Source organism: Arvicanthis niloticus, chromosome 2 (genome assembly GCF_011762505.2).
Source record: "Arvicanthis niloticus isolate mArvNil1 chromosome 2, mArvNil1.pat.X, whole genome shotgun sequence".
Taxonomy (NCBI): Eukaryota; Metazoa; Chordata; class Mammalia; order Rodentia; family Muridae; genus Arvicanthis; species Arvicanthis niloticus.
In genome coordinates this window covers 81,392,373-81,408,305 of record NC_047659.1, presented here as the reverse complement: position 1 = coordinate 81,408,305, position 15,933 = coordinate 81,392,373, and positions in this window count along the sequence as shown.

Genomic DNA, 15,933 nt, shown 5'->3' with positions numbered 1-15,933 from the left:
TTGGTTAAAGTTAAGACATCCTAGGGGTACACGGAGGGGTGTAACATGATATGAGGTTGGACTCATGGGTTGAGGTCAGATGGTGACAGCCTGAAACCCCAGAATAGGGGTTTATACATCATGTTGCAGGTGCTGAAGAGCTGTTTGAAGGTTGTGAAACAGACACGACTAAATCTGACTTGGGGAAGTTACTCTGGCAGTGTGGTGGACAGGGAAGAGAGAGACAACTTAGACAACATTCTCTTCCTATCTGGGAATTCATAAGCCTGAGCTTGTCAGTGGCTCTCTTTTCAAACTAATCTCTCTCTTTCATCTTCCCATAAGGTCCTAGACGTGTAATGACCTTCAGTGAAAATACAATCATTCTGCACATTTGCACTGAGCCTAGAAAAAGGAAAAGGTAACCCAATAATAATGTCTGGAGAATTATGGGATGTAAAGGTATTAATCATCGCTCCTGGGCAAAGAAAGATATAGCCCTGAGAAGCTCTTCTGTGTTAGCTCTTATAAAAAGTCAGAGCTTGTGACATATGTCACATCATTTATCCCAACTACACATATCAGGACCCACAGACTGGTAAAGGGATTGCCCAGGGCACAGAGATTCTGATCCAGGGTTTCAGTGATTGGCTTTCTCTATTAATCCAAATCACAGAAAACCCTTCTTGCTCAGTAAAGTGTTTTTTAAAATACTATTTTGGACCTATTTCTTGGGCCAAAGTTGGCTGGGAAAAATAGTTTTGTTCCTTATACCTAACATATTTTTTTTAAGCTTACATTTTTTCAAGCCTAATAACATTTGACACTCATCTACGTATATTCACTTGAATTTCAGCACCAATGAATCTCATAAAGGCTTAGAATAGTGTATGATCAAACTAGATAAACTTTGAGTCCTGGACCTGGACTTTGTGAAAGACAAAGACTATCTTGGCTAAAGAATAATAAAATATATCATTCATTCGCACTAACGGGGGTGGGGGTGGTTAGGTCAAACAGACGTAGTTCTCCAAATGTTCATAGTTCAGAAAAAAGCCTGCCTCGATATTTTTCTAATTCTTTCCTGTAGTACCCTTAAAGACCTTGTGATTCATCTGGTTTACATGGCAATTTTAGCTACTTGTTCCTCAGTTTCTCCACCAGCTTGTAGTTTACTTTAGAGGGAAGTAAACATGATAGTAGAGTGGACCATTATAAGGCACACAGAAAAACCTTTTATTTGTGTTTTCTCTACCTCACAGCAACAACTTGCCAATTTCAAAATATCTGTGCCCAGGTCATAGCCCTGTTAACTGCATTTGTTGGCGAGGCTTTCCCGAGCCAGGACCAATAATCACTGACAGGCAATGCAGACATCCATGACAGGTTCTGGGAATGAATTACCTTAGTAAGAAACTCACCAAATCTTAGCCATAAATTACCCTGGCAGTAGCCACTGGAGCAAGCCTGGCTTCTCTAAAGATCTGTTTCTCTATTTAGAGCTCTCCTGTGTGCCTAGGGATAAAAACCCCTGGAAGGAGTCCATCACTATGATTATTGAAAGCTTTCTGCTTTTCAAGTATGTTTTCATTCTTCAAGTACATACTGGCTGAGATACTGTGTATACTCCAAAGAAAAGCAGGCCGAAATCACACTAATCATCTTGGGAAAAACACTTCTCTGTTGGTAAAACCCTTTCTTATTTACAAATGTTCTCAGAAAGGAGACTAATAAATAAACTGGAAATCAGGACAGGATACAGTAGAGCTTTTTCTACCTCCCTTTTATTGAGTAATATCAATAATAATTTCACAAAGGCTGGTTCATCCCTAAATTAATTATTGCACAAAACACTTATGTCAAAGATAGTTGATCTAGAGTACCATGCATTCTGGGCTCTGTATCTATGGAGTCAAGCTTCCAGAAGAGAAGCCCCTAGTTACATGGAGCTGTCGATTTTTGATATGGATCACGACTAAGTTTTGCTTAGAAGAGCAAAATGCCAAATCCTGAAGACTCAGTACTAAAGGAAAGATTTAAATATTATTTCTTTAAAATTTTCATATTGCATGCATGCTGAAATAATGCAATCAGTGATACAATTCATGTTTAAACACATTGAGTAGAATAAAATACACTAAAAATATCTACCTGTGTCTTTTATATGTTACAGTGTGACAACTAAGCAGTTTAAATTCATGATTAAATTATTTTAGCCTTTTATTACATGTTGTACTAGTCATTGATCCATTACTGTGATAAAACACCATGACCAAAAAAATGTATAAGCAAGTATTTAATTAGACTTATGGTTCCAGAGTGTTAAAGTGAGTCCATGATGATGAAATGAGGGCTTTGCAGCAGAAACAGCAGACAACTCACATCTTTAACCATATCAGGAGGCAGAGAGGCACACTGGGAAAGGTGGGAGTCTTTTAAACCTCAAAACCTACTCTCAGCCAACACTCCTCTTTCAATATGACCACACCTCCTAATCCTTCCCAAAACCTTTTACCAACTGGGACCAAGTATGCAAACAGGGCAGCTTATGGTGGCCATTCTCATTCAAACCAGGACATGTTCCTATGTAACAGTGGTGGCCTAAAGGCCTGCCTGGAGAAGGTGACCTCTAACCCTCCTTAACTCCTTCTCAGCAATTAAGAAGTCATGTCTCTCCCAGTAGGACAGTTTGGATTATCACTTTAAAAGTATTCAGAGAACAGATTAGACCTGTCCAGACAAATGTCTGACCAGTCCCTTCCCCATATTCCAAAAGGCCAAAAGATTAAAACACATTACAAGGAAGGAGACCCTTGTAGATATCTCTGCCTTACAGCTGAAGAAAACATGACTCTCCATGTTTTCACACAATGAAAGTATAGCAATCACGTCTGACAACAGGGCCAATTATAAACTATAAGCTCATAAATTTGAACACTTGCTCTCCAGTTTGTGGTGCTGTTTGGGAGCCTTCTTTGAGATGTGGAGACTGAGTAAATTTGTGATTCTTCCATTTTTAGTTCTTGATCTGCTTTGTTTAACTCTTTCACCTGTTTGATTGTGTTTTCCTGTATTTCTTTATGGGATTTGTTTCTTCTTTAAGGGCTTCTACCTGTTTACCTGTATTTTCTTGTATTTCTTTCGGTGAGTTATTTATAGCCTCCTTAAAGGACTCTATTATCTTCATTAGATAAGATTTTAGGTCAGCTTCCTGATTTTCAGGTGTGTTGATACATTTTCAGGGAGGGAGAACTGGGTTCTGTGGAGGGAGAACTGGGTTCTGATGATGCCCACATATACTGGCTTCTGTTGCTTATGGTCATGCACTTGCCTCTCATCATCTGGTTATCTCTGGTGTTTGCTGGTCTGGGCGACTCTGGTCTGGAGCCCGCCTCTTGTGTCCCTGGGTTGCTTACAGCCCTGACTGTAGTAGACTTCCTGTGGGGCCTTCAGATGTGGGGTCTTCAGAGGGGCAGAGAAGCTGGTGATCTGTTGCCCTGGCTGCAGCAGATCTTCTGGGAGGCCCTCAATCTGTTGGGTCAGTTGCCCTAAATGCAGTGCGGAGGCCCTGGGAGGTCTTCAGACTGTGTTGTTAGTTGCACAGTGATCCTGTATGCAGAGGAACTCCTAAGATGATTTTAGGCTGTGGTGTCTTTGTTGGAGCAGACAAGCTGGTGATCTGCCTTGGCAGAGGTGCTGACCAGAAGGGAAGTGGAAGTTGGGGGCGTGGGATGTTTGGGAGCGATGGGTCTCAGGTCCACTTGGCTCCTTGGGATTCTCAGCAGCTCTAGGCCTTTGGGAGGGTCCCTTACCAGTTGCTTTGTGTGTAGTGGAACTCCTGGAATGCTTTCAGGCTGGGGTGTCTTCAGGGGAGCCAGCTTCTGTTTCTTTAGTTGTTATTACATATATATGGAAAATGTATGAATACAACTTGTATAGTCCATTTAGTGTTGTTTGTATGTACATGATTTCATGACTGAACAATTGGTATTGGATAACTAATTAGAGGGCTCCCCCTCCCCCAGGGAAGGTTATTTTTCCTAGTCTCAGCATTCTTTGTAGCAGGATACTTATTCTGCTACATTTTATTCTCAGTGGAGCTCAGTGATTAGGCAGTAGGAGAGGAGATGAAGCTGGGAGAGAGAGGAAGGGGAGGGGAGAAAAAGAAGAAGGGGAGGTAGAAAGAGAGGAAGGGGAGAAAAAGGAGGAGGCTATCAGCCATGGAGAATCATGGATGGGTTGAAAGCTGTCCTGGGTAGCAACTTCTATCAAAAGGTTAGATATTGGTTAACAACTCTAATTGTGTGGGCATCTTATTAATTGAGCATTTCTAAATATATAAATTCTTTAGATAATCATTAAGCTTTAAGAGTCTCATTTCTACTGGGTACTTTGAGGATGGTAGCTATTGTCTGGGGTTCAGCCGAAGTTTGTGGATACAGTGTGGGGGATGACTTTTTAGAGCCATTTCCCATGCTCCAGTCTCTTGGGTGTCAGGGCCTGAGAATCTAGCTAGCCAGAGCCCCGGTCAGAGCTGAGGAGCAGTGGGAACATGGCGGCTGACCGGAAAGAAGCCGGACTGAGTGCCGTTTTCTAAATATCACCCCTGCAATTCTTCAATTATTTTTAGTTCTTTTTTAGGGGTAGGGCCCCTAAGATGTCCCTCTCCCTTGTTAAAATATCTACCAGTGTTGTACTTGTTCGGATTTTCTTGAGGCAGTCGTATCTGCCACCACTTATTCTTGAAACCTCTCTGTAGATTAATTTATACTTGTCTTTACCTCTTGCAGTTGGCATGGTACATCAATGTCAATAGCATGTGTCAAGCTTACAAAAGCCATTACCCAAAGGCAGTCAGTCACATTGTTTATTAAAAAGCCCCTGGGGGGAGGCAAATCTAAATCCTGAGGCTGTTGGTTCCTATAGGTTATGTGTTCTTTTCCAAGATGCTTAAGACTAAATTTTAAGATTTTTATTTTTGATTGTAAGGTATTTGCATACTCATAATGAGATTCCTTGGGCATGAAATTCAAGTCTAAACATGAAATACACATAAATTCCACATAGACCTTATATGCATATCCACAAGCTAATTTTATACATGTTTATTTAATCTGCATTTTGATTATATCTCATCATAAGGTCAGAGTTAGAATTTTCCACTTGGTACATGGAAGAGTTAGGAGAAGGACTGAAGGGAATTGCAACCCTATAGGAAGAACAATAGTAGCAACTAACTGGACCCCCCCTCAGAGCTCACAGGGACTAAACCATCAACCAAAGAGCATACATGGGCCAGTCCATGGCTTCTGCTATATATGTAGCAGAGGACGGCCTTATCTGGCTTAAGTAGGAGGAGAGGCTCTTGGTCCTGTAGAGTTTTGATATCTCAGAGAATGGAGATGCTAGAGGGGTGAGATCGGAGTGGGTGGATGAGTGGAGGAGCACCCTCTTAGAGACAAAAAGGAGGGAGATGGGTGGGGGTTCATGGATGGGAGACCTAGAAGGGGGCAACATTTGAAATGTAAATAAATTAAATAATTACTAAAACAATTGAAAAACAACAACAACAACAAAAATGTTTAGGTTTGTAAAGATTTAAAAATTTCTGGTTAGAGGTACTCAGCCTGTCTGTCTTTTGGACATTGCCAGTTTTTTCGTTTTGTTTTGTTTTTTTAGATCAATGGAGTCTTAACGCTATATAAGGGATATTTAGAGGGGGTATTTTTCCATCTCTTACACTTGAATAACTGAGATTCTAACTGGGGATGGGATTTTCTAGCGAATAATTCCTTGCTTCCCAGGGTACCCTGTAGAACCTTCCTGGTGGAGTAACAACTCTGTATTCTGTGTTTTCTCTTAAGTCAGGAATTAGAAACTGAGCCTCAACTGTGTTATCCAGCTATGTAAAAACAAAAGCAAAAAATTCACTGGAAGCAAAGCTTTATTTTACTTCATCTACTGTAGGTGATTTCTTAATGACATAAACACTCCATCAGTCTGGTCAGGATGTTGGCCGATCACAAGACAGGGTGTTATTACAGAAGAAAAAGCCAAAGTATCCATACTTGAAACAGTTGCCCTCAACATGTGGCCAGGGCATAAGTAGACATAGTGAACCAAATGACAGGCAGCAATTTGGGAGGGGAAAGACATTTCTATATTTAAGACATAAAGAAAAAAAAAAGCAGCATTTCCTAATTGTTCAGTTTATTCAGCCTGTGAAACCAGGTGAGTATCAACATGGCAGCACTAGGCCTTGTTCTCTGGAAGCCAACATCAGACTCACTAGTTTAACAGTCCAGGCATGATGTGTTAGACATACAATGATTTTAATTGAATGAAGGATGTGTGTTTCCTGTAACTGCTGTAACAAATATCACAAGCTGAGTGACCTAGAAGAGCAGAAATATGTTATCTCCTCTTTGTAAGAGCTAAGATGCCAAAATCAAGCCTTTGAGGAGTTTCTTCTTCATAGAGGAACCAAAGAAAACTCTGTTTTGTGTTTGTTTCTTAGCTTCAGGCTGCTTTGACATCTTTGGCATATTTTGCCAATGTCTCTCTGCTAGTGTCATTTCTTTCTGTCTTCCCTGTGTCTTTTCTCTTCTTGAAAGAACAACAGTTATTTTAGCTTGGGAGACCGGTCTACTTTAGTTTGTCCATATATTAGTGATCAAATTTTAAATGATTCCATTTCCAAATAAGGTCATAGTAAAGATGCTGATGTTCGGTTTTTATATATTTTCTTGGAGAAAAATAAAGCCTAGGAGGCAACAGGCTAAACTGCAGAATGGACTGGTTTCTATAACTGAGAATAAGGAAGTACCTAAGAATGATCAGATGGAGCAGATTTGCCATAGAGTATATTCCAGCACTCCAGGAGAAATGAGAGTACAGTGGATGAATTCTCATAGTGTTTATGAGAAGAGGATAGATTGACAGTGTCTGAGCAAGAAGGAATTTGGAGCAAAATCTATGAAGAGAATATACAAACTTTTGGAAGTCATTACCTGCAGCTTACAGACATCATAAAAGGAGAGTTGGGAGTCCAAGAAGGTCCATGAAGAGTTTAAATTACAAGGAAAGAATTAAAGTTTGCTGACAGAAAATTTGAAATGGCTGGGGTCATACTGATCCCATGATGCATAACTCAATCCTACCCATTTTCAATTCTATCTCTTTTGAGATGTGAAAGCCACCAAGCCACTATATATATATATATATATATATATATATATATATATATATATACACACACACACACACACACACACACACACACACACACACACACACACATACACGTACCCATATACACTAGAGTTAAAAGGTCTAAATTAAAAGACCTTCAGAAGTCAGGAGATGGAGCAATGAGTGAAACTGGCTAAGTACAGAATTCCATTATTCATGGATTTTCAGTAAATTAATTGCCATCGTGCTTTAGTATTAGAAAGAATTGAGGGGATTTTAGGGCTTGCATCAAATCATTAAAATCTGTACACCACTTGCAGAATAATTGCTTGGCTATGACAGACATGGACAACTGTTCACAAAAGCAATGGCTATGGAGACATGTGAGTTTCTTTGCCAGGCAGACTGGCCTTCTCTCAACAACTTTGAGACTACTGGCCTTCTTCATCTCATGACAATGTCTTTTATAATTTATGTAAAGTTCTGCAGCCCGTTCTTACTATGCAGGAATATAAGGTCACTGTTTCTAATGTTTTTCAAAATAAATGGGAACTCTGCATTTTATATTTGATTCCTTACATTTCAGTATTGAAACTCCCTGCATTAGACCAAGGAATCCATGTCACTGGGCTCTGTGCTCCCAGCGTGTGAGTCTTCTATGGAAAGAAAAAAGGAAGCAGTATAGTACCAGTGTCCAAGCTTTGAAGGGTCTTAGGTGAAGATATTTATAATCCCTGACTCTTTTTTTAAACTTTTAACCATTTATTATTTTATTACAGATTCAAGTAGAAATAGATCACATTAGTTCAATGGATAATGTATGAAGAATTATGAGTTTTCAGAGCTGTTACGATGAAAATTTAAAATGAGCTAAATAAAGCACATAAACTAGACTATTAGTCTTAGCAACAATGGACAAAAAGTCATATTATAGTGGGAACAAAATAAATATGTACTTCTTTCAGTAACACTTCTGTACACATAGAAGTTAAGAGCACTGACTGCCCTTCCAGAGGTCCTGAGTTCAATTCCCAGCAACCACATGGTGGCTCACTACCATCTATAACGGGATCTGATGCACTCTTCTGGTGTGTGTCTGAAGACAGCTGCAGTGTACTCATATAAATAAAAAAATAAATAAATCCTTAAAAAAAACTCTGACTCTTAAAGAACTTTAGAATTAGTTACAACAGTTTAATGTTATGTCAGTAACAGTGTCTCTCTGCAAATCAGTACCTTGTAAGAGTAAATTTCTAATGTAGTTATCTCCGAGTTGCTAGATATGCTACCTTGGTATAATCCATTAATTTTTTTGATGTTTGTTTTTTATTGTTTTTTAGATAATTCTTTCAGCTTTTAATGGGTATGCCCCACTTAGACTCATGTGTTTGAATGACTGGGTATAGGGAGTGGCACTATTAGGTGTAGCCTTATTAGAGTAGGTATGAACTTGTTGGAGGAAGTGTGTCAGTATGGAGGCAGACTTTGAGGTCTTCTGTGCTCAAACTATGCCAGTGTGACACACAGTCTCCTTCTGCTGCCTTCTGATCAAGATGTAGAAACTCTTAGCTTCTCTAGCACCATGTCTGCCCTCATGCTACTATGCTTCCCACCATGATAATGGGCTAACCTGTGAAACTATAAGCCAGCCTCAAATAAATGTTTTCCTTTATAATAAGTGTTGCCTTGGTCATAGTGTCTCTTCACAGCAATGAAACCCTAACTAATAGAGGTGCAGATATTTATGATCTCTGACTCTTAAAAGAATTTTATGATTAGTTATAACAGCTCAATGTTTCTCTGCTAATCAATACCTTATAAGAGTAAATTGCTAGTTTAGAGATCTATGGGTTGCTAGCTATTTTACCTTGGACGATCCATTAACTTTTTTTGGACATTTGTTTTTCTTTTTTAGATAACTCTTTCAGAAACTTTTAATAATGATTAAATGAGGTAGTTTGTGAAGTTCCTAATGTCTGTTATCAAGACAGCATGTTACTTTTAGAATCTGGCTTTGGATGCACGTGGATACTTACCAAGGAAGGACTCCTACTCCATCTTTACTAATGTTTCAATTAGAGTGACTGTTGAAAAACAATGCTTATTAATACCAATAGTAATGATGGCAGCATTAAAATAAGGAAACTAGAAATGGCCATCATCACCTCCTATTAGCTGCCATGACACGATTAGTTATGTTAAGTCATACACAGGGACTTGAACATGGTCTACATTAGTTTCTTCATTTTCCAAATGAGAAAACAAAGTCTTAGAAAGAAAGAAGTATGGATGGCCACATAGCTAAATATTAGCAGAGCATGAAAATCTGTTTGTATTTCTGTTTTGATTTTTAAGCTTAAAAGAATTTTATGCTTTTAATTGAAACTTTGAACATTGTAGAAGTTAGTTCAAACAATACAAAATAATAAATGTGCTCTTAATTGATTTGGCAAAACATACAAATTCCCAGTCTAAATGCTATATAAAAACAAAAATATGTCGACTAACTTCACTTCTTTATCCCAGTTTTAAAGGAAATAAACTGTATTAAAAACATCTTGCTTTGGGATGCAACAAAACAATATAGTGAGTTTCTTTAAGTATAAGACTTGCTTGATCTCTTTTGGGGGGAATTCAGTGAGTAATACACTGGTATTTTCTAAATAAAGATGCTATTGCTGTAGGGAGGGGGATAGTGGAGCACAAGCATCCAGAAAGGGGAAATGCAAGAAAGACTATTTATGGAGGGAGAAAATAAGGAAACAGGGAAAGCGAAAGAGGAGGAATAAAGAATGCCAAAGACAATTGAAGAAGCCGTAGGAAAACACTATTTTTTGTTTATTTAAAATACATATTATATATAAGTGTATGTGGGTACATATATAAATGATTAAAATGAAGTTACGCATAGGCTGATAATGCTCCCCACAAGAGCCATAAACTAACAGAAAGCCCTGTCCAGGCATGGTGAACTTCCCTTCTCATTTTTTGATCAGGGAATTCTAAGAGACTCCCCAAACAATACAGGCTGTTGCTATTGCTCTTGGTTGCTGCCCAGAACTTGAAGGTAAGACGTTATTTATAAAGACACCTTGAAATTCTAACAGAACTTGGAGAAACAGAGTTTGGTCTAGTCTGGAAGCTACCTCCCTGAGTTTTTAATACCAGAAGGTGCCGTGCAAGCTGCCAAGGAAGCAGACCAATCAGTTGTCTTACCCAATTGCAAAGAGTATTAAAAGAATACAAGTATGGAAAGAAGAAATCGAATCACCCCTATCCACAAATTATGTATTATATATAAAAGATCTTCCCAAGTAGAAAAATCTACTTACAAAAATCAGTAGTCATGTGTCTCTGTTAGGATGACTATTGCTTGATAAAGTACTATAACCAAAGCAACTTGGAGAGGAAAGGGTTTATTCTGCTTATGCTTCCACATCATATTTCATCCTCAAAAAAAGTTAAAAGAGGAACTCAAACAGGGCAGTAGCCTAGATGTAGGAGCTGACACAGAGGCCACAGAAGAGTGCTGGTTACTGGCTTACTAGGTCTGCTTTCTTATAGAACATAGGACCACCAGCCTAGGGATGGCACCACCCATAATGGATTGAGCCTTTCCCCATCAACCACTAATTAAGAAGATTCCTTAAAAGCTTGCCCAGATTCCAATCTCATGGAAACATTTTCTCAATTGAGGCTCTCTCCTCCTTGATGACTCTAGCTTGTGTCAAGTTGACATAAAACTAGCCAGTTTTATGTCAAGAGTGTGTTTTGTCCATAAGGATTTCCAAGAATGCAATTCCTGAAGGGTAGCTTCTTGGTGAGACCATGTTGATGGAGGAAAAATGTTTCTTGGCTGTTAACAGGGAAGATTAAGCATCACTTCCAATACCATGACACCCATAGGTGCCTTGAGAACCACTGGTGCAACTGTTACACAGGCTGATTTGCCATGAATCAACCAGGTAAGTTTCCTACCACAAAGAATAATGAGCATGTTGTATAAATTAGGTTATAAACATGGTGAATTTATTTGTTTCTGGTATTATGAGCTAGAATTTATACTAAGCATATACAATGAAACAGGTATGTATTTTTTTTTGCTCCAACCCTTAAAGTATAATAATTTTTGCCTTCTCTTTTTATCACATATTTTCTGGAAAAAAATTCAAAGTAGTACAGTTAGTTATGGTGGCCCACACTGCACCCCCAGCATTTGAGCAAGGGAATTGTACGTTCAAGCCCATCTAGGCTGCATTCTGAGCACCAGTCTCTCATTTAATATTTCATTTGGTTATAATGACAACTTTAAAAGTTACGAACCTAGCTTCATATTACAAAAGGGGAAACTGAGGCTTAGAAAACTTCTGTTCATTATCCGGGACCTCCAGCTACAAGTGGATGAATCTGGAAGGAGAATGAACACATGCTTGAAACTCTGCTGGAACTTTCTCTTTTCTGCAGCCCAGTGGCCTTCCTTGGTGTACAAGCCTCTTCTTTCTTCACAGACCAAGTTACTGATGTCTTGATACAAATAATAAAATAGGTAAGCAAAGGCCTTAAGTCCAGAAAAGAGAATCCCAAATATTACTAGATTTTTATTGTTGTTATGAAAACCTCCAAACTGGAAGACTTTTCTTCTCTCCTTATACAACTGATACTGATTAAGTCAGTCTCAAGGATTCAGTATCAGACAATTACTTCTTTTTCACTTTTTTGTTGTTTGCTCTAGACCTTTTGCAACGCCCCCAACCATGAGCGCAGTTACTAAAGGATATCAGGTGACAACAAGATTTATGAGAAGTTCAAAGGCCACATCTGGGTCACTGATCAGAGATCAACAGATATCCTTCAACCAGTTAGGATTTTTAAAAGTCCTTTATGTTCCACTCCAACTAAAAATGTTTATATATGGAATTAAAATGACTGTTTATTAATTTATTCATCATGGTTTCATCACTACTGAGTATTTATTTTATTATTGAAATTGTTTATCTACAAGGTATGTCATTCTGAATAGGCATTGACTCTGTCTTTACAGAGATATATTTCAGTAGAAAAAAAAACAGTCACATGTATAATGACCAATATACCACAGGTCTGCATTTTAAAGGTAAGTCAACTATTCTCATCATTGTGGTTATAAGTATGATCAGTTTCATGAACAGAAAGTCACTAAAGACCTAAACAGAGAAAGAATATTCATCAAAAAGTTTTTGAGTTTGTTTAGCAGTGGTCAGAATATGGTATGACTCTCCTTTCCTCATGACCAATACCAAGCTAGGGACCAAGTGGGTTTTTTTTTCCCCAGTGTTTGTTTATATAGTTAGTGAGTTAAGACTTGTCTTGCTTTTAGAAGCAGTGGATATGATACACAAAAGGAAATACTGAAATATTTGAAGTGGAATTCCCACTTAGCACTGTAAGATATACAGAATGAAATAAGAAATACTGTATACATTCTATTGTCAGAACTCTTCATTTCCATGAGAGAACTGAATACAGCTACTGAGAAATCTAGTGTGGAATATCAATCCTGTTTAAGAACAGTCAATCTTACTTGACTGGTATTAAGTGAAGAATCAGATTTCTTTAAGCCAGGGAACAGCAAGAAGTTGTAATCAGGTGAAACAAGCAGAGAGCCTTTAAACATGGGTCATATTCATAAGATCCCACTGTCAGAATAAATGATGCTATGCTTACAGTGGTTTTACAAAAGACTCTTGACTTTATGAAGGTATGCCCATGTAACCATTCCTTCCCCCCAACCCCTCCCCCCAAAAAAGTTTACAACATGGTTCAACCAGTTAGATGATGTAGCCCACATTTTCACAAAATAAGCCTAGTGTTAGATGATTTTACCGTTGAAATTAAGGTAAGTGTTCTGAGGGCGTTTCAGGAAGATAAAGTGTGTCAGTAATTTTAAATGCATTGTTAACTTGTTGTATTTTCAATTTATGATGAGTTTTTGAGATGCAACCACAGGCTAATCTGAGCAGTACCTGTATGTAATGTAAATCAGGTCAGGCACATTTCTGAAGCCTAATCTGTTGGCTGTCATCTTGTCAGGGTCATTCCCAGGGCCTTTTTGTACTTAAAGAGAAATGACATCACCTATTCACAGACACACACACGGTCATGGAAGTCTTAACTATTTTCTACCATTCTCTAAGAATCAGTGTTATTCCAATTTTATGGCATAATAATGTGACACTAGAGTGGCCCAGTCACTACTGTGCATTTTAATAGGCTTTTGTCTTTATAATTCTCACAAATAGAACTGAAAATGGGTGAGCCTTCAAAATAGTTACCTAAAATTATAATTCTCAGCCAAATGCCTGAATATAACACTTAAAATGACTACAATTTTGTTCACATGTGAACTTCCCTATATCACTTTTATCTCCATGTTTTCTTATCTTTCTTCCCTGTATATTTGTTTTTTTTTTTTTTTAAAAAAAAACAGGTATTTATTCTTTGATCTGTTATTTAGGCATAACCTCAGGAAAGTAGAAACTTCACTCTGTATCTTCTGCACCTAGACAGTGTCCAGAATAGTAGAGGTGCCATGTTTATGGAATGAATGAATGCAAAATATGTGGATATGTAGCAAAGTAATAAATAATTACAATCATCACAATAAACATAATGATGATGATGGTGGTGGTGGTGATGATGAAGATGATGATGGTGGTGATGGTGATGGTGATAAACCTCCATGAGCAGTTCTGCAGGCTAGCCCTGTGCTCAGGATTGACATGTATAATTTTCCAATGCATATGAAGCTAGTCCGGTTACCGTCTAGTGTTCAATTTTCCTTGAGACAGTATTCACTTCAAGGTTAGAAGTCACAACATCGAATGGAAGCCCTTTTTTATCTGAAGGCAAAAGAGATTTTTTTGTATAAAGAGCAAAATAACCATGGTTTAGGATACTACCTCAAGTGGACACTGCCTTGGGCTAAACCCAAGAGGTGGAGGAAGACAAAGGAGAAAAGAAAGAAAGAACCTGAGACCACATGTGGAGCCAACTCTACATGAAGTTCTTTCTATTCTTTTTATTTTAATAATTCCCTTGGTTGCTTAATCAAGTTTTGGGGATAGTGTTGCTTTCAAATAAAAGTCTCGTACTGAATCCAGGTAGATACTATTCGGTAAGTACAGGGTTTAGAGCTATTGAATTCCTCTTTGCTTCTATTTCATCAAGTGAAGCTACTGGAAGGGAGCTATGGATTTGTTGTGGGGATTAAGAGATAATGTAAGTAAGCGCACTGAGCACAGTGCCTGCATGGAGTGAGAAGTCTGTGTATGATCTGATATCCAGAAAGCATTGCAGGGACCGACAGCATGGAGAGCCATGACTACTGTAGGCCAAATGTGAGACATATCGTTTATCTCTTTCTGTGGCTATGTTTAGATACCCTCACTCTACAGAGCAGTGTTTGGATCTGTTGTTCATGTAAACCTCTTTAATTGTACTGTTAGCTTCTAGAGTGGAACAAAGGAGGCAGGGCCTTAGTAATATCCAACACTGTGTGGCATGCATGGCAAGTATTGTATTGAAGCTTGTAGAATTGAAGGATTAAGTTAGGAGAAAGGCACTTACTGAAGACGAGAGACAGAAACAAGTGGAAAAAAAATTAATAATAAGAGGGATGCAGTTTTTGCTCACAGAGATAGTTATGACATTTCTTTTAGGCTCTGTACACAGCTAAGCCCTAAATTGTACACAGCTAAGTTAAGCCACTGATTATGACAATTACAAAGTCTGGGAAAAACATTTGCAACATATATGCATGTGTATATATACCTCACAGTGAACTTTCCTCAAGAGGACTGAGTCCAGGATACTTATGTTTATGCTACACAATAAATTGGGTAAGACTTTTTAAAGCATCAACTGGAATAGTTTTCCCAAATGTTACTTTTAGCTACACAATTGTATCCTGTGAAAATGGACTAGCTCCAGCAGAGGAGATGAATCACTTAAAGCCCCAAGTTAAATAATCCAAAATTGTAATAAATATCGTGACAGAAAAAGAAGTAGTTTTACAAAAAGTTGTATTACTTTTCACCAAAAGTTGTGGTGAGAATAAAGCAGACATCAGTGCTTTGCTTTGAACACAAGCCAGTCATGGGTTAAGTCATTCTAAAAAATTGGCAATAGCAGTATTTATGGTTCAACAGGAATGACAATGCTCCAGGCATATGGCTAGCCCTGAGGACACAGATAGATAAATGAGGCATGCACATAACCATCATAGAAACAATATTTTATTTTTATTATTTCACATTACTAATTGAAACCAGTCTATACTCAAGTTTAAGAGAAAAGAGGGGAAATAAGGAAAGTCAAGGTGATTGTGAGGATAGTCCTTATATGGTCGTGGAGCATCTTCTGGGGCTGCTCCACACTGAGCCCTATCTTCCACACATCACACTAATATATTCTATGTCTGTGATAATCCAATCCTTCCATGTCACCCCCATTTCCAGGGTACCTTAGTGGAAATGCATTCTCCATTGTGTGTATAAATCTAAAATGAACAGTAGAAATGCTCCTGAAGTTCCCTGAACACACCGGAGGGGAGCAGGTGTGTGAATGCACCCAGGAGTTCTCTCACACCTTTATTTTTGGGTGCAGAAAGATCTGCTTCCAATTTCAACCCCATGCAGGAAGTGGCTTGTAATGCCAAAGGGAATTTAGAGATACCTTTTTTTCAGCTTTTCCTACAGCAACACTATTTATTTCTCCCCATTAGCC